Consider the following 20,697-nt stretch of genomic DNA (forward strand, 5'->3'; position numbering starts at 1 on the left):
TTTTTTGTGAGACACGTGGATTTTCCTCAGTTGAACTTCTTCAGTTGTTTGAAATTCTATTTCCTGAATTTCTGCAATGACTTTATAGGAATTTGTTTTTCTTAATGTTCATTTTTAACATTTTCAGGCATTTTACATGGTTTACAGTTTAATGGTACCTTTTCTGTCAGAATAGAAACTCTAGTTTTTTAGTGGCTTCTTTTGTTTATTTTGGTGTGATTGATTGTAAGTCTTATTTTTTGGATTTATTTTGTCTTGGAGGGTCTTTTAAAAATTTCCTATTTCTCCTTTCCTACCCTAATTCTAAAAGGTACTTCTGCCTTTATTTTTGTCCTTTTCTCCCCTAGAATCTACACGTTTCAAAGCCTAAACATGGAATTGCATCTGGCTCTTCAAATTGCGCCCTTCCCTCTTAACCATCACTGCCCCCTATCAATCAACTAGACTTTGGGCTTTATTCTCTGTAGCCTATATTCTAAGCATGGACTTATTTCGAGTATTTTCAGGCTTTCTGGTGGCAGTTTCTGATCAGACTTGGGTTACTTCAATCACTTTCCTTTTCTGCTTCCCGCCCCTGTGTTTTGGCCTACCTGTGATGAAGAAGAGGCTTCTGGTGGCCTGAGGTTGTACTGGAGTTGGTCATGGAGAGATCACGACCTCAGGTTGACCCGATCTCAGGCTGACCCACACTCTGGATTCACAGGCCTGGAGGTTCCTCAGGCCTGCCTTGCATTCCGCCCACAGTTCCCACAGCTGAGCAGGATCAAGGACAGGCGCTCCAGAGTCAGGTGTTACTGAGCCCACCTGGACCCAGGCATGCATGACTGATCCCAGTAAAAGCCTTTATGTCAACTTTTAAGCTTCTGGTGGGCGGGTGCAGAGATGACTCATGTTGTAGCCTGGAAGACAAGCCTCTGAATTTTCTTGTTTGTTAAACCTGCCGCCTCCTTTGGGGTCTCCCTTCAGGCTCTACCTGCCTCTCTGTTGTTGAAGGACCAGTTTCAAATTTCCCTAAGGGGAATTCCCGAGATTGTGGACCAGAAATTTGGGGCCTGGATTCCCACTCAGAGTTAATTTGAAATTTGTGATTCTCATCAATCTATGCTGAGAATCTTTCCCCTAGTGTTGTTTGTATTGTCCGGAGAAGAAATATTAGGAGGTAGGTAGCAAGGCTAGCCTAATTGTGTATCTCCATTCAGTATGATGTTGTTGTTGTTTTCTTCTATAATTTGCATTAAAATTAATTTTATCAAGAAGATTTAATTGTTCTAAATGCACATGCTTCTATGAGATTCTAAATGATACAAGTGATTCTCACTTTTTAAAATGTATTGTCCGAAACATTTATATCCCCGTACGTGATATCAACTAAGGAAGGCACTTAGGATGCAGTTTAATCCTTCTTCGGTCATCTTTCCTGACACAGTTTGGAAGCGCTTTCAGAATTAGTTTCTACTCCACATTTTAAAATTCCCTCAATCTTTTCAGTTATACCTTCTCTTTGGCACTCATTGATAATACTCTGCTTGAGCTTAGCACTGTCTTCATTATGTGCAACTATTATCATAAAATTGAGTTCGGTCTCAAAGGATACAGTTTTTCTGTCCTTCAGTCTATTATTCATAGAATTGTTTTCTGATACAGAAGTCAATTTTAATAGAATAATTTAAATATTTTGGGACAGAAAGATGACTATTTTGAAGAAGGAAATACTAATTCAGATGCAGAATTCTAGTGCTTAAGCTTAAAAATTATTCTTCTTACCTTACAGTTTCAATTCTCCTGTGCCTATCAAACATGTGTTGAATATCCATGAACATAATAACATATCTATTTCATTCTTTCTATTTCATTTTATATGTCAAATAATAAGTGGAGTTCAGTCAGTTATTTTCATTTTAGCTAACCTCTACAGTACTTTTACAAATGCATTGCTATTGTAATTAAAATCTATTTTTAATATTATTGTATTAACTCAAATATATGTTTCATTAAAATTTTATTTCAGTCAGTACCATGGATAACTGTTTCCTTTGTGTGTTTTTTTTTAAAGGAGAACTTCTCAATTTTAATAGTTTTATACTCTTAGCATGTGTTTCTATGAGAATCGTTACCAACCCAATTGAATATCTCCTATTATATAGCTGTTACTTGGAAATATAATGTGCTTTTCTATTTGTGCATTTGTGTCTCTAATATATGTGACAATTTCCTTTGACATAAAATAATGAAAAACAAGGGACACAAAGGATACCAAAAAAAAAAAGTGCAATAGTAATCTAAATAAAAGTTTTTTATACTTATGCTTATTTTTTGTTTCCATTCAATTTTTGCATGATAAAAGACATTGAATTTAATTTCCCTCAAATATTACTTTAAAGAAAGTGATCTCGCCGAAACCGGTTTGGCTCAATGGATAGAGCGTTGGCTTGGGGACTGAAGGGTCCCGGGTTCGATTCCGGTCAAGGGCATGTACCTTGGTTGCGGGCATATCCCCAGTAGGGGGTGTGCAAGAGGCGGCTGATCGATGACTCTCTCTCATCGATGTTTCTGACTCTCTATCTCTCTCTTTCCCTTCCTCTCTGTACAAAATCAATAAAATATATTTAAAAAAAAAAAAAGAAAGTGATCTCATTTCTTATATTTTCTGTTTAGAACACAATTATCTGCTGTCTTAAACGTGAAACTCATGATATTCATCCAAAATGAAGACATGCTGAAGTAAGTAACCTATATCTCTGATCATTTGTCTTGTGTTTAATCTTTCAAATTTCCATGCATTGAAAAATCAGTATGCATTTTACACTCATCCATTAAGAAAAAACTAAGAGAAAGATTTGTTCATTTTAAGATTCTTGTATGAGGAAACTTTATGTGTCTTGAAAATTTATTTTTTTCAAGTAAGGATTATACTCTCAGATATTAAGGTGATTGTGATCAATTTGTACTAATTATTTTTAATGGTGATTATAATTATTAGGTTATAATTTCTGTTCTTGGCACTAAAAGCAGAGCCAAGGCCTGAAAGTTGAAAGTTTGCACATTTTGTATACCAGTAAAGCAGGGTTTATCACATTGTAAAACTCGGCAGATATTTTCAGAGATTAAGCATTAAACTTTCCTTGCTCTTTGTCTTTCTTTTGATTTCCCCAACATAGCAAATACATTAATAATTTTTTTCAAGTAAACCAGAAAATATTTAACATTATTTTATGAAATCAATTTCTTCAGGTCTTATTGGTACAGATAATATCAATTTGCATCAAATCTTATAGCATTTTTGCTTAGAAAAATAGACCTGTTAATCTAATCAAAAGTTCCTAGTTTCACACTGATAAATGATGATTATTATAATTAGATCCCACTAACTGTAGTTAGGGAATAATCTCAAGTGTAATGTTCTTTTTATTTATTAAAAAAGCTAAAATCAAATTACTTCTTCTGCAGAATTCATGTGTTATATAAAGGCCTTGGCATAAGGATTGATTTTTTCCCCCTCTCTTTTGGACTTTAATTCAAAATCACATGTTTTTTTGTGAGACCACTGAAACATGTTTACAGTTATTATTTTCCTCACTGGTAATATTTTCAAATGAGCCAGTGTCATCCATAGTACTATTCCCCCTACCACCCCCCACCACACACACACACACACACACACACACACACACACACACACACCTCCAATAGGAAATTTCAGGAATTTCCAAATACCCAACTTTCAAAATGTTAAAAGTTTATTTAGGAAAATGTGTAATTGAAAATAAATAGAAATTTTGGCTGGGGGTGGGGCAAGTCATGTACATGTAAAGTGTGTGCGTGTGTGTGTGTGTGTGTGTGTGTGTGTGAAAGAGAGAGAGAGAGAGAGGGAATACAGAGTTAGTTGTGTATGTGGTGGAGGAGAGATAAAAGAAGCCTAGAGCAGGTGAATCTCTTACTCTCCCACTCCATGATACAGGATTGAGAATAATTATGGATTTGATAAATAGATATTAATATAGAGAAACACTGGCTTACAGTCTTGAAAAAAAAAACATCAAATATTCTCACTTTCTTATTTGAAAAAACATATAGACTAATTCATTATATTTACTGAATGTAAATATTCTCATTTATATATTCTAAACTTTTTTTTTAATCCTCACCCGAGGATATTTTTTCCATTGATTTTTAGAGAGTGTGGAAGAGACATGGAAAGACAGAGAGAAGTATCATTGTGAGAGAAACACATCAATTGTTTCCCTCCTGCACATGCCTGACCACAGCCCAGACTGGGCAGGAGCCTGCGGCCAAGGTACCTGCCCTTGCCATTGACCCGAATTGAACCTGGGACTGTTTGTTCCACAGGCCAATGCTCTATCTACTGAGCCAAACTGGTTAGGACAGTGTTCAGCAAACTCATTAGTCAGTGGAGACAAATATCAACAGTACAAAGATTGAAATTTCTTTTGAGAGCCAAATTTTTTAAACTTAAACTTCTTCTAATGCAACTTCTTCAAAATAGACTTGCCCAGGCCCTAGTATTTTGTGGAAGAGCCACACTCAAGGGACCAAAGAGCTGCATGTGGCTTGTGATCCATGGTCTGCCAACCACTGGGCTAGATTAATCTATTTTTTAAATAATACATTTAAAGTAAATACATGTAAAATATTGACATAAATTCTTTCTTTTCAATTAGCAAATTTGTAGGTAATTATAACATAGAGTAGTTTCTAAGTACAAGGGTGAAAGAAAGGACGTTGACTATGATTTACCTTTGATTTATGACCTTCTTTCAGTACCCTAGTAACTTTTTACTCAAGAAGGTCCTGTGTTTCTGAAGGTGTCATGTACAAGCAGTACAGGGCGCACCTGGGAGCTTGCTAGAAATACAGAATATCCAGACTCACTTTAAAATTCCTGAATTAGCCAAAACTGGTTTGGCTCAGTGGACAGAGCATCAGCCTGCAGACTGAAAGGTCACAGGTTCGATTCCAGTCAAGGGCACGTACATCCCCAGTAGGAGGTGTGCAGGAGGCAGCTATAGATGTTTCTCTCTCATCAATGTTTCTAACTCTCTATCTCTCTCTCCCGTTCTCTCTATAAAAAATCAATAAAATATATTAAAAAAAATAAAATTCTTGAATTAGAAGAAGACTGTTAGTAAGATCCTCTGGTGAATTATAGCCACTTTGAGTTTATAAAAACGATTGCCTTAAAACACAGTGATTTCTAAAAGATAGCAATCATTGTTTGGTGCAAATGACAACCTTGGTTTTAGTAAACTGTTTACTCTTGCCTATTGTACACGATGATCTCAAATAATAATCATTCTTATTGCAGTTACACATAAAAGTTGAATTTGGTGCCCCAGTTTATAACAATTGGAAAAAAAACACCATTACTGGTTTTAAAAAAGAGACTTGCCAGCTCTTTGCCTCAATTAAATGAGGTCACGGACTTAGGCTGTGGGAACCCAGGTAGGCATAATATGTTCAAGAATTCTCCAAATAATTCTGGAATACTGTTGGGGTAAAGGTTTGGTGAAATTAAGTGTGCTCTTAGGAAAAAACAAGTTCTAATATTTGCAGCATATACATTACAGCTTAGCAAGATGACAAACATATCTCCTATGCTTTATTACATCTGGCATACACATTTTTTTAAGTAGAGTGAGAAAGAATAGAAAGGAAAAAAAGAAAAAGAGAAAAGAAACCCGCAAGACATAGAAAGGTTTAGGCTATTTTTTTTTCTTCATCTTGTAAATTGTAAAACTTCCCACTGAGAATTTTATTTCCTTTGCTTATCATTACATCTAGTAAGTTAACAGGAACTAATATATTTCCAGGAGCTCACAGAAGACTCAGAAGCACAGAGCCCTTTGTCAGTATGATTCACCTGCAGTGTAAGATGTGGGTAACTGCCTGATTAGTGGAAGCTGGTTGTCTCTGGAGCTGCTTCCCCGGAAAACCTTGCCAGAGAGGAAGGGCTGCCGGTGGGGATCAACCAAAGAACTGCGGCCAAGTTCAGCCTAGTGTTTCCTGCCGGAAATGCCTCGTTACCCATCGCATGTGTACCTCGTATACATGACGACTGTACACAAACAGTAATACAAAAGTGAAAAAAGAGTAGCTTACCCAGCAGAGAAGTGAAAAAGGCACCAAGAGGTGATATGTTATACAGGCATATGATATTTATGTGCTTGTAGGTAAAGCTGGCTCTTATTAACCAGGTGTGTGTCCTTCATGTTATGCCTTTTTTGGAATTATAGTTTTTTGTTTGTTTGTTTGTTTTTCTGAAATGGCTTAAAAACTCTGTAAGGTGTGGGATATGTCAGGTCCAGGTCGTCAGATATTAGGAAAATAGTGATATTTACTAGGGTAAGCCAGAAATAAAGTTCAGTTTTAGCTGCTGATATCTAAAGAGATATGACAGATGCTTTGGTGATTTTGCAGTCAGTGTGTTGAGGTTTAATAAGAGGGAACAAGGTAGATGACCCAGAAGGTAAAATAGCACAACAATGACAAAGCATCTTGTGTGAGCAGGAGGTATACAGTGCCTAGAGAATATAATTCTAGGAAGAAAAGGGGCAGAAGGTGAGGGCCCAAGCGACAGGTGAAGTTTCAGGGTGGGACTTGTGGGAAGAGGACTGACTTTAATACAGTGCAGAGGCAATACAGAAACCACTTCCTAGTATTAAGGGATGGCATTGATTTTTACTCTCTTATTTTAAGTCTGCTAATATTGAAAAGCTCTTCTTACATGTACTGACTAAGAAAACCATTGATCCTAGGCTATGATGAAACTCAACTTTAAGGCAAAAAGGAAAGGAAATGGCTGAATGAGGGCAAAGGAAGCGTAGAGAACCCAACAGACCATTGGACCATTGCAATTTTAGTTAATGAAAGACTAGTGCCCTGATGCATGGATTCATGCACATTGAAAGGAAATTAATTGAAAGATGGCTGGCAGAGCAGGGCTGGGCAAGAAGGGCTGGACCGTGCCCTGGAGCCAACCTCCCCAGTCCCACTCCAATCGGGTGCACCTGGGGTTGGTACCATGGCTCAAAGGTTGTCTGGGGAATGAGCGGGTTGGGTCCCTCAGCCTGGCTTGTGGGGATTGGGCTGAAACCAGCTCTTTGACATTCCCTGAGGAGTCATGGATTGTGAGAAGGTGATCCTCTGGTGAGGCACCCCAGAATATGGCTCCTTCCTCTCTGGATACATCACCGGAGAACTGCAGCTGCCAAGTCAATGTAGCTCTGCAGCTCCTGCATTGATCATCTGCCCTTTGGTGGTCAGTGCATGTCATAGCTACCAGTCTGACAGATGATCACTTAGCCGTGTGTGTGTGTGTGTGTGTGTGTGTGTGTGTGTGTGTGTGTAAATAAGATGACTTTGTATGGAGATAATTTTTAATTTTTTAATTTAAATCTTTGATACATACATATGTACACCACATTTTTTATTTTTTTAAAATATGTTTTCATTGATTTTTTTAGAGAGATATATATGGAGAGAGATATATATCTATGAGAGAAAAAAAATCATTGATCAGCTACCCTCTGCACACCCCTTACTGGGGATGGAGATTGCATCTCAGGTATGTGCCTGGCCAGGAATCAAACTAGTGATCTCTTGGTTCATGAATCGATGCTCAACCACTGAGCCACACTGATTGGGCTGGAGATCAGTGTTTGGATAATGCTTCCTGGTAAACACCATCATCAACTTCAGTGACAGCCTGCTCATTAGAAGATAATAATTCAATTTAGCAAAGGTCCATCTTTTTAAAAAACTGCATATTAATTAGTATAAGAGTGGATATTTTTTGAGATAGAAAAATAAATCAAAGCTTGAAAAATAGGACTTTCCCAAATGAATTACAAGGGGGAAATTCTGTCACTCCTTTCAGTGCACATGAAGTAGATTAGAATGTTATTGCTCAGGATATCTTCCAGGCATTCCTGAATGTCCACAAACCTATTCTTGAGTTTACAAATCATTACTGACATACTTTCAAATAAAACTCTGATTCTGAAAGAAAAGGAACTAGAATAATTCCATAATTAGGAATTTTTATTTATTGGTAATAAAGTCAGTGAGCTTCATCTGTATGGTAGAGATAGCTCAGAGTATTTTTATAGTAGAGAGAGATTTAGCAAGGACAACCAGTTTATTCCACAATACATTTTCTTTTGAAGGACAGATCTATTGACCTGCCCTCTTCCAGCTCCATAGATTTTAGTTCATTGACCAACCAACCACCTTTTAAAAAAGGAAGGAGGAGCTGAAACCGGTGTGGCTCAGTGGATAGAGCGTTGGCCTGCGGACTGGAGGGTCCCGGGTTCGATTCCCGGTCAAGGGCATGTACCTTGGTTGTGGGCACATCCCCAGTAGGGGGCGCGCAGGAGGCAGCTGATTGATGATTCTCTCTCATCGGTTTCTAACTATCTCTGTCTCTGTAAAAAAATCAATAAAAATATTTTTTAAAAAAAGGAAGGAGGAACTAAAGGCACATGTTCCTTCAATCATTGTAGAGTGTTGAATTATTCTGATTTAATGATATCACTGAAAAAGACTGAAAATTATAGTTCAATTAAGGATGTACAATATGAATCAGCATATAGAATAGACTTTAAGCAATTTGTGAGTTTCAGGATGAACTGTTTAAGAATTAACAAAGGAACTTCTATGATTTCTCTAGCAGCTCGGAGTGAATTTATGCTTGTTTATTTAATCAGAAAGGTTTGAGAAGCAGTTTTTATTGCTGACATTTCTGTTAGGCTACCTTCGCCGTCTAACTGAAACCAGCCCAGATGGTATCCTCTCTTGAGTGTTGAGGTGATGCATAAAAGATGGTCCTGACAATAGTAATTAGATCTCTTTTATTGATAAGAAGCTTTTAATCTGTATGTTTCTTTGGAGCCAGCTGCTTTTTTTTTTTCTTTTAGTGTAAAGAGCATTTTCTTTCTAGGTTTCTCAGTAGGATAAATAGTTCTCAACTTGATTTTAAAATGCTTTGTGGTTGTTTCAAAGTCATTTGAAGGATGCAGGTCAATTTTCTTTAGGTTCATTTTTCTTTTCCTCATTTGAAGTGTGTGCAGAGTTCATTCATAAGGATTTACTGTGGGGTAAACCAATAAAATTTACTAGGAGTGAACTGGACTGTAGGATCCAATCCAAAGGAAGAAATTAGGATAAAAATAAGTGTTAATTATTTAATGGAAAAAAAAGCTTTAGTTGAGAAGATTTAAATAAATGAAACTAACATCTCTCTATGAATATTTGGCTTTATTGAATTTCCTACTGGTATATCAGAAGATCTTATCATATTATAATTAAATAACTAATAGGTTAATTTATGTGTTAGAAAGGTGATACAGTGATTATTTTTGCATACTAAATTGGCATTTCTTCTTTACCAGATTGTTTTATAATTACTTTAATTGTGGTATTTTGAGTTTTTTTTTTTAAATTATGAATTAAAACATTTTATTATATAACATTTGGTAAACACAGACAGTTAGATAGGTGTTGATTGCTTTTTCGTAAGTTTGGAATTATCTTAGCAAAACAATGAATTAATACTTTGTGAATTTACCCTCTGACTTTAAGAATTAGAATATTTTAAGTTCCCAAATGCTTCTCCATGAATCTCTTTCCCATGATGCTTCAGCAGCAATCATGACTCAAGTTTTGTGTTTATATTTCTTTCCTTTGACTTGAGTACATAAAAATTATGAAACAACGTACATATTCTACACTTTTAAAATGTAATATTAAGTTTTAAGATTCATCTGTACTGTGCCTTTTGCACTTTATATACATTACTTAACTTAATTCTCACAACAGCTTCAGGAAGTACATACTTTTATTCCCAAATTGAATTAAGGAATCAAAGTTAAGAAATTAAAGGAAATATCTCAAGGTCAAATTTCAGGAAGGTGACAGACTTAACCATGTTGCTAGCTATACCTCTCTAACTCCTAAAGTTGTGCTGTTTAATGTAGCATAATTCAGACTTCCATTTAGCAAAAAAAGCTCAATGGCAAATTGTATGTGTTTTTTAAATTTATTTTTATTGTCAAAAGTACTACAGATGTTCCCTTTTACCCCCATTGGTCCCCTCCACCCTGCACGAACTCCACTCCCAGGCTTCACTGCACCATGGGTTATGCATATATGCGTATACTATTGGGTCGGCAACTACGTAATTGCGGGTTTCACACATATATGGCTTCAGTTGAATTTTTAGGTTTGCAGACGTAGTACAAATGTAAAACACATTTTGTTATTTGATAGTTGGCTATTCAGCTGTTAATCAGTAAAAAAAGTTTTTTGATCTGTTTTGTAGTTTTCGTTTGGCGTTCGTTGAAAAATGGAAAATCAAAACGAACATTTTCGTCATATTTTGCTTTTTTATTTCCGCAAAGGGAAAAACGCATCGCAAGCTCATAAAAAGTTATGTGCTGTTTATGGTGACGAAGCCTTAAAAGAACGGCAGTGTCAAAATTGGTTTGCCAAATTTCGTTCTGGTGATTTTTTCACTCAAAGATGAAAAACGCTCTGGTCTTCCAGTTGAAGTTGATGACGCCCTAATCAAAGCAATAATCAATTTGGACTGTCACAGTACAACACGTGAGATTGCAGAGAAGCTTCATGTATCACATACATGCATTGAAAATCACTTAAAACAACTTGGCTATGTTCAAAAACTTGATACATGGGTTCCTCACGAACTGAAAGAATCACAGTTAACGCAACGCATTAGCAGCTGCGATTTGCTAAAGAAACGTAATGAAAATGATCCATTTTTAAAACGACTGATAACTGGCGATGAAAAATGGGTTGTTTACAACAATATCAAGTGGAAAAGATCGTGGAGCAGGCCAGGTGAACCAACTCAAACAACATCAAAAGCTGATATTCATCAAAAGAAGGTTTTGTTATCAGTTTGGTGGGATTACAAAGGAATTGTCTACTTTGAACTCTTACCACCCAACTGAACGATCAATTCTGATGTCTACATTGAACAACTAACGAAATTAAACAATGCAGTTGAAGAACAGTGGCCCGAATTGACAAATCGAAAAGGTGTTGTATTCCATCATGACAATGCAAGGCCACACACATCTTTGGTCACTCGGCAAAAATTAATGGAGCTTGGTTGGGATGTTTTGCCACATCCACCATATAGTCCTGACCTTGCACCATCTGATTACTTTTTGTTTCGATCTTTACAAAACTTGAATGGTAAAAATTTCAATAATGATGATGATGTCAAATCGTACCTGATTCAGTTTTTTGCTAATAAAAACCAGAAGTTTTTTGAACGTGGGATTATGATGCTGCCTGAAAAATGGCAAAAGGTCATTGATCAAAATGGGCAATACATTACAGAATAAAGTTATTTAGTTCCATGAAAAAATTGTCTTTGATTTCCTTTAAAAAATCCGCAATTACCTAGTTGCCGACCCACACCCTACGTACTTTGGTTAATTTCTCCCCTCTTCCTTCTGAGATTCGTCAGTCTGTTCCATGCTTCTACATCTCTGGATCTATTTTGTTCACTTTATTTTGTTCATTAGATTCCACATAAGAGTGAGATCATGTGATACCTGTTTTTCTCTGACTGGCTTATTTTCTTAGCCTAATACTCTCCAGGTCCCTCCATGCTGTCTCACAGGGTGTATTTGAGGTGATAGTATCTCCATTCTACACGTTAGAAAATTGGAGGTGTTTCCCCAAAGTTGCTTATATGGGAGGCAAAACAATGGCCCCACCAAGGTATTTATAACATAATGTGAAAATGTTATATTACATGCAGAAGGAATTTAGAGTGCTCATTAGTTAACTGTAAAACAGGAGATTATCCGTGATTATGTGGGTAGATGCAATGTGACCACGTGTCCTTTCAATGTGGAAGTGGGAGGCAGAAGATCAAATGAATACATCTGTTTGAATCAATTTTAAACATAGTAAAAACCATTTATGACTGCTAGTATATTACATTTTCAAACATCATACTTGAAACTTTAAAATTTTTTAATTAATATTTTTTGTTGATGCCATGTGTTGACCTAGTTCAAATTCAAAGTATGAAGAAATGAGAATGAATAGTGAAAAGCCCATTTTGATATACCTAATATTCAATTAAACATGTTATTTCCTTGAAAAAAAACTATTAACATTTTCTTTGGTTACATTCCACACATGTTTTATGTTCATATAACCAATTCTGCATATGAATACTACATGCACACACCTTTTTTTTCACACAACTATACAATAGCACTGTTGTATGGCTTACCATTTTTACTTAGCAATATGCATTGGAAATAATTTCATTTCATTCTGTAAAAAGCTTTTAAAATAATTTTTAACCAGCCCTCTAGAATTTTATTGCATTGATGTATTATGAACGTTTGTTTTAACTGAACTTCCATAAACACAATGTGTTCTCAAATTTTTTAATTGTTGCCAAGATTAAAGGAAAAAAACTATTATCAGTATAGTTTTAATTTATATTTTTGTTATTGTGATTGAGGATAAACATTTCTCATCCATTAAGATTCCTTTTCATTTTCTTCCCTGAGAAATCTCATTATAGCTCGTGCTCATTCTTCTATTGTTATTGATTTTTCTGTTATTGCTACATGAGAGCTGATTTTATATATTGTGAAAAATGGCTCTTTCTTTGTGAAATGAGTGGTATTGTATTTTTTTTTTGGTAGAGCTTCTTGTTATGTAGCTGGATTTATCAATATTTTATTATAATGCTAAAACTTATATACTGATCTTTGATGAATATGAAATGATTCCTAAGGTAGAGTGAAGTTTATTCCTATCAGTGTTTGACATATGACTACCAAGTTTTCCCCACATTTATTTCTCCAATGATCTGAAATGTCATCTTTAGCCAATCCAGATTATGCATGTGTTCTTGTTATATTGTCCACTTCATTATGTATGTCTCTTCTTGTTTGCCTAATACCACCTTGTGCTCATCACTAGGTTCTTTCATCAGACCCCCCCCCCCCAAATATGATTATTAATTGAAAGAACCAGAGATCCCTGAGGATGTTCCTATGTGTGAAGTGTTTTTGAGATGAGAGAAAGGAAGTCTCTCTTCCATTTTTGGGAGAGGGGTGTTAATGCAAGGGCATATGGGATAAGGAACTAAAAGAAGACAGAGAAGATAGAATGGGATATGCCTTCTCACTGGCTTATCAAACAGTTTTAGGCTGCCGTGGGAAAGGGTTGGGTAAGAGTGAAATGAATTCTGTATTAAAAACAATATTGTTTCCCTGAGGTTTGTATGATAAATTGCAAAATGAAATCAGCAACAGGGCCATTCTACTTCAACCCTGTACCCAAGCCCTAGCCTAAGGTGAAACAGTGCCCCATGCTGAAAGTCTGAGCGGACTCACAGGGCTGTTCCCCAGGGCATGTTCAAACAGGCAGTACTGACTGAGTGTGGTGGTGAGATTTTCCAGTTAAAAAGCTAGAGTAAAATAGCAAGGGTAGATTCCCTTCTGAGAATTTGTTTGATTTTTTCCTCCACTGTTGCAAACCCCTCCATGTGTCTCTGACAAACAAAGAAACACAAGACATATGAGGGGTGGAGTTGGAATGGACTTTGAGATATAAGTAGGGTGATGTCCTCATGAGCAGTTCAAAGCTAGAAGGTATAAATTGAGTATCCATGTTACTAATATTGTCAGCATTTAAAGGTTTTTCAGCCTAGGAAATTAGACTTAAAATATACCACCATGTGTGGAAGGAGAAATATCATACTATACAAAGCTATGGGTCTTTATTAAAGTGCTATATTTCTTCAATAAATGATATAAAAGGGGGAAGAAGTATTATACTAGCCTCGGTTAAGAGACTTAAAAGATTATAACTAAAAAGTAATGTGTAGACTTTCTTTGGAACCTTACTTTGAACCCCAAAAGAGATATGTTTGAGATAATCCAAAGTATTTTTGTATGAACTAGATACTTGATGTTGTTCATCAGAGCTTTGTTGTTTTCCTCGGATAGATCTTATGCAAATTTGTTAGATTTATACTTAAATATTTTATTGTAAAGGCTCTAGTATAAGTGGTATTGTGTTTTTAATTTTAAATTCTAATTGTTCATATCTGGCATATAGGAAAGTTACTGACTTTTATATATTAACTTTTTATCTTCCAACTTGCTGTCATTATTTATTAGTTCTAAGATTTTTTTGGGTCAATTCTTTCAGGTTTTCTAAATAGACAGCCAGCTTTATTTCTTCTTTCCCAATCTATATACATTTTATTTCATTAGCTATGACTCAATGTAATGATGATGATATAATAAGAGGGGACTTACCTTGTTCCTAATCTTAGAGGGAAGACTTCAAGTTTCTCACAATTAAGTATGATGTTTGCTGTAGGGTTTTTGTAAATGTTCTTTAGCAATATGAGAAAATTCTCCTGTATTGTTAGTTACTGAGAGTTTTTATCATGGATAAGTTTTTATCATGGAACTGACAGTGGACATTTGTCAATTAATTTTTGTGTATATATTAATATGACCATGTAATTTTTTTTGTTTTGCCTGTTGATGTGAGGGATTACATTAATTGATTTTCAGATAATGAACTAGCCTTGCATGTTTGGAATGAAAGCCACTTGAGTTGCTGATTTTTATCATTCATTTTTCATGAATGATATTAGTATCTAGCTTTTATTCTTGTAATTTTTTTTCTGGCTTTGATATTATGGCCATACTGGCTTTATAGAATGAGTTAGGAAAAATTCCTCTTGTTTCTATCCTCTGGAAGAGATTGTAGAAACTTACTTTATTATTATTATTAATATATTTTATATTTTATTGATTTTTCACAGAGAGGAAGGGAGAGGGATAGAGAGCTAGAAACATCCATGAGAGAGAAACATCAATCAGCTGCCTCCTGCACGCCCCCTACCGGGGATGTGCCTGCAACCAATGTACATGCCCTTGACCGGAATTGAACTTGGGACCTTCCAGTCCGCAGATAGATGCTCTATCCACTGAGCCAAACCGGTTTCGGTGCTTACTTTAATTTCTTATTAAATGTTTGATAAACTTACCATTGAGTCCATCTAGGTCTAGTGCTTTCTGTTATGGAAGGTTACTAATTATTAATTTGATTTATTTGATAGATGTAAGCCTGTTAAAGTTTGCATTTCTTCTTGTGTGAATTTTGGCAGATGGTGCCCTTTAAGGAATTGGTTTATTTAATCCAGGCTATCAAATTTCTGAGCATCACATTGTTTTTGGTGTTTCTTTCTTATCCTTTGATATTCATATGATCTGTAGAAATGTCTACCTCTTCACTTTAGATATTAATAATTTGTATCCTCTTTTTTTTCTTAGGTATTCTGGTACTGCTTTTATTGCTGCCCACAAATATTGATAATTTGTGGTTTACTTTTCATTTAGTTCAAAATATTTTAACGTTTCCATTGAACTTTTTCTTTGGCATGTGTGTAGTTTAATTCCACGGTGGTGTGACAGTGGACATTGTATGAATTCCATTCCTTTAAATTTGTCAAGATGTGTTGTGTGGCTCAGAATGTGAAAGTTCTTGGTGAATATTTCATGTGAGCTTGAGAACAATATGAAGTCTGCTTTTGTTGAATAGTCTATAGATTAATTGTGGTTCATTTTTATTATTTCCTTACTGATTTTCTGCCTCTGTTCATTTCTGAGAGAGGGATTGAAATCTCAAATCACATCAAAGGTTTCATCTATTTCTTTGTGCAATTCTATCTGTTTTTGCCTTACATATTTTGATAACTTTCTTCATAAAGTCATAGATATTAAATGTTTTATGTCTTCTTAAGGAATTGTTAAATGTTTTATGTCTTCTTAAGGAGTTGACTGTTTAATCATTGTAAAATGCCTTTCATTATCCCGGATGACTTTTCATGATTTGAAATTTACTTTGTTTGAAATTAATAGAGCTACCCCTGCTTTCTTTTGAATAGTGTTAACATGGTATGTATTTTTCCATTCATTTAATTTTAATCTATATGTGTCTTTTTATTTAAAGTAGACTTCTTATAGATAATTTATAGTTGTGTCTGTTTTTTGTTCACTCTGACAATCTATATTTTAATTGGTACATTTAGACTTTGATATTCAAAGTGATTATTGATATAGTTGTATTAATATAAAAAACATGTTGCTTTTTTCTACTTGTTGCCCTTGCTCTTGGTTGCTATATTGTCTTTCATTCTTCTGTTTTTGCAGTTTTAATTGAGAATTTTTTATTTTATTTATGCTCCTTTTTTAACATCAATTATGCTTCTTTTTAAACTTTTTATATTGCCTTTCTAGAATTAACTGGGTATTTATGATCCCAAAGATTTGTTTTTGTCATGTGTCACATAAGCAGAGTGGTTACTAATAAATGCTTATCTTCATAAAAATGCAAATTGAAATGCATAAAGTTAACATCATGATGTTCTGAGATTTCTCTACAAAGTTTAGGTGACAAACTTTGATGACAATAATCGGAGCAAGAGGAATCTTGATAATTTTTTGAACATTTGATGTTTGGGGGATTTAATTATACTACTTTATCCAATTTGATGCATTTGAAGTTTTTCCTTATAAAAATCTACTCTATAATTAGCAATTTATATTTTTTATCTATTTCAAAAGTGCTCCGTAAATTAAATCTCAAATCTACAGATCATCTTCTTATCATTAATAATTTAAATTTCATGAGTAAGAAAAAGTTTAGGTACAGATTGATCTACTAATGCACCCAAGGATAGGAATGAGTCAGTTTCAGGAGAGTTACTGGTCTGGATTCATCTGGCTGGTTGCCTAGCACCCTTACATTAGGCTGTTACGTTCACTGTCATTGCCTGAGGCTTAAGCTAGACAACACAGGGCTATGTTTGAGTGATGTTTCTTAAACTGATCTGAAATTGTAAAAAAGTTTAAGTGTTAAGCTGTCATCTTCAGTTTAAGAATAAAGCCCGTTTTCTTTTGTTGCTACAGATAAATGGCAGGAAATGTTTAAAACTTAGCAAAAAAGTTAGAATCTCTTATGCTTGCTATAATTACCATTTTTTATATATACTTTATTTTCAATTCCTCAAAGAAGAAGGAAATAAATTGAACAAAGATTTATGCCATTTAATGTCACAGTTGATTACCAACATAAATTGGGAGAATGCAATTTTTATGGCTTTATGTAAAAGTAAGCTATAATGGAGATTGGCTAGACAGATTTAATTTTTAAGAATATATGTTATCTTGCAGGAAATATTTACATAAATTAAGAAAGACAAACCTCTAATTTGTTTTAAATAATTCATCCGACTTTCTACTTGTCACATATGTCTCTTAAATATCCTTTTTTTACTAGTACACCCAAATTATTAAGAAATCACATAAAATACTGAAATTCTATTCATATAATTAATTTTCTGACTTAAGCAGTTATCTGATATTTGTTTTTTGAATTCTATAATATCTAACATGCTCTATATTAAATGTTCAGCAAACCCCTACAAATTATACCCAGCCATTAATGTTGGCTCTATGTAGGCATATTGCCTGTGCTTTTACAGTTAGGCTTTTTTAGCCTTTCTAAGATAATTAATCTCATCTTGTTAAATAGTAAGAACCTACTTGTGAGAGACACATCAGGGAAAAAAGTAATAATTAACAAAAATATGTACCATATATTACCTGTCATTTTCACCCTTATTACCACCAAACCATAGGGGATTTTAATAAATACAATTATCCACATGTTTAAATCATAAATATTTTGGGGCGGTAACTGTGTATTAGGCATAGTGCTAAGTGCTACAGATGAACTCAATTTTTAGGATCTCCACTCTCCTCAGAGTTTATAGATTACCAAGAAAGACATTTACTGAATTATTTAATACTAGATGCCCCTTGCAGGAAGATTCCTGCAATAGGGCTTCCTCCTGCAGTCTCCGCTACCCACCTGCTTCCCTTCCTTCTCCACATCCCCGTTTGCTCTGCAGCACTTGGCTTCTTTCTACACTGTCTGCAGTCTTCGCTCTCTCCTGGATATGCAAATCAACCGCCATCTTGGTTGAGTTAATTTGCATACTCATCCTGATTGGCTGGTGGGTGTGGCTTGTGGGTATAGCCAAGGTATGGTCAATTTGGATGTTTCTCTTTTATTAGAGAGGATTCTTTAAACATACTATACAAGTCTAAGTTTCTACAGATTTAGACAGGTTAGTCCTTCTGTCATATATTATTTCATACTTGCACCACCCAATGAATTGCTCTTTATCTTTCAGGTCAAGTGATATGGTGATTAGATGCTTTCTTTTTTTTTTTTTTAACTGCCTGTGAATTCAACTAATTCAGTAATACTGTTAACTGTGTTTAGAAATGACACCTTCTAATGAAAACATGCTTCCTCTCTGAGAAGGTTTATAATATGGTTATTTGAATTTGCATAACATGTATCATCTGACTGTCCATATTCACAATTACAACAAATCATTTTAATATTACATTATACTATTTATGTTATTAACTCAGCATATGTTTATTTAATTGGAAAATGAAGAAACTGCAAAATTAAAATGCTCATCTTCACATATGAAGATACACCCACGAAGACATCTAAATTAAATCTATTTTCCTTATGTATTAGGATGTCTGAGACTTAAAATTGGTTCCAAGGGTGGTTTTGTTTTATTTTTTTCTAGGATTCTTATTCTGTTGTTTATTGCCCTGTGCTTGAAAGATGTTTGCTGTCTGTGTTATCCTGAAAGCCAAGGGCAAAAGAAGAGTACCAGCCAAATGTGACACATTTTTAGAGTATCTTCAGGCTTATTGGAAGTGCTATCCAGTGGACTGATGCTTATATATATGTAGAGGCATGGCACATGAAATTTGTGTGCGGGTATGGTCCCAAGGCCTGGCCTGCAATCAGAGCCATCTTCCCCAGCTGCTTGCAGCCAGCCCCCAGTTTCTCATTTGCTATTGGGCAATCAAAGCCTGCTGGCTGGGGCTGACCATTCCCACTTGCTCGCCAGCCCTGCCCCCTTCTAGGGTCGCCCTCTGTGTGTGGGGAAACTGGCAGGGCTCAGGCGTTGGCCTGGCACCACCTGTGTCTCCGATCACGAACTCCTGGTTCTCCGTTTGCCATCAGGTGATCCAAGTCTGGCAGCTGGGGAAAGGGGCCAAGAGGTAGTCAGTGCACCTCATAGTGACTGGTCAAGTGGTCATTCTGGTTTTTCTGCTGTTAGGGTCAATTTGCATATTACCCTTTTATTATATAGGATTAGTCAAATATGAGTCAGTTATACAAATTTAACTGCATGGGGATCTAGAACATTGAATAATTTTTGCCTGGTGCATTATCACCCTGACAAATATCAGAATCCTACTGGAAAGAAAAACATGAAAATGAATATGTAGTAGGTGCTATAGAATATTTGTCACACATTGTCCTGCAAAATAAATACACTAATTTTAATTTTTCTTTGTATTTAATTTTCAAAATTATTTCAATACATGCATATGCTTTTTTAATATGTGTGTCCCAATATATACTTGATTTATATATTGTATTAGACTCTAAACTGCCTTTAGCTCAATGGGTAAAATAAGTTCAGTGCCTTGATACAAATAAATACTCAACAACACTTATTAAAGTTAAATAGTTCATTAATATTTTTTAAGAAATTTAAAGTGTCCAAAATATTTCATTGATGTTTTAAATATTACCAGATAAGTTGCAACATTAAAATGAGAAGTTCTTCAACTTAATTGCTATTTCAAACATAAGTTGCACATACAGACTAAACATAAACTTTATAAAATGTAAAATTATAAGAAAATACATATCTATTTAGCATAGTTGCTCTTTTCTCAGGTGGAGAATTGGACCTAGGACAATAAAATAACTTCCCGAACCACACTTTCAGTCAATGACAGATCAAATCATAGAAACATTCTGTTTTAAGATCAGTGCGCATCATAGCTACTGGTCAGATGATCAGTATAGTAAGCATTTTCTTACTATAATGCTTTTCATATTGATAAACAAGGTATTTATGCAAATGTTATTTAAATTATTTAATGTGATACTCTTTTACAAGTTTTTGTTTTTTCCATAAAATATATAAGTAGCTAATAAAATGGAGAAAAAAAATATTTGGAAACTCAAGAATATTTAATTCTGTATGGGTGCAAGGTAGATCAAAAGAAGATTTCTAAAACTATTATAGTATCTACAGGAACTTAACACATTCAATATGTAATTTTCCGTTTTAACCTTTTGGGGAAATTGTTGGCATTATTTGGAAAGAATAATAAAACTGATAGCATATTTGTTCTATCTATTGGTAAATATTATGCTCAAGAAATTTTTCTCTGCTGTCAAGTGTATCTTTATAACAAATGAATCCAGCATTTAAATGTTATGCATAGGTTTTCAATTTAAGTTGGAATACTTACATCCCATTATCCCTCAACTGCACACGCAATGCTCTCTAGAAATCATAAAAATAGAGAAGGAATAGAGCAACAACATCAAAGAGAAACAAAGCAATCTTCATAAATGGGTGAGAGTTTTAAAGTTTTTCTGTAGCTGGACTCTGGAGCATGCTAATAGATGAAGCAGACAGGAAGATGTCAGTATGTCATGAATGCAAATTGCCAGGCCAAATCCAGGAAAGGCTCT

Source organism: Pipistrellus kuhlii, unplaced genomic scaffold (genome assembly GCF_014108245.1).
Source record: "Pipistrellus kuhlii isolate mPipKuh1 unplaced genomic scaffold, mPipKuh1.p scaffold_m20_p_3, whole genome shotgun sequence".
NCBI lineage: Eukaryota > Metazoa > Chordata > Mammalia > Chiroptera > Vespertilionidae > Pipistrellus > Pipistrellus kuhlii.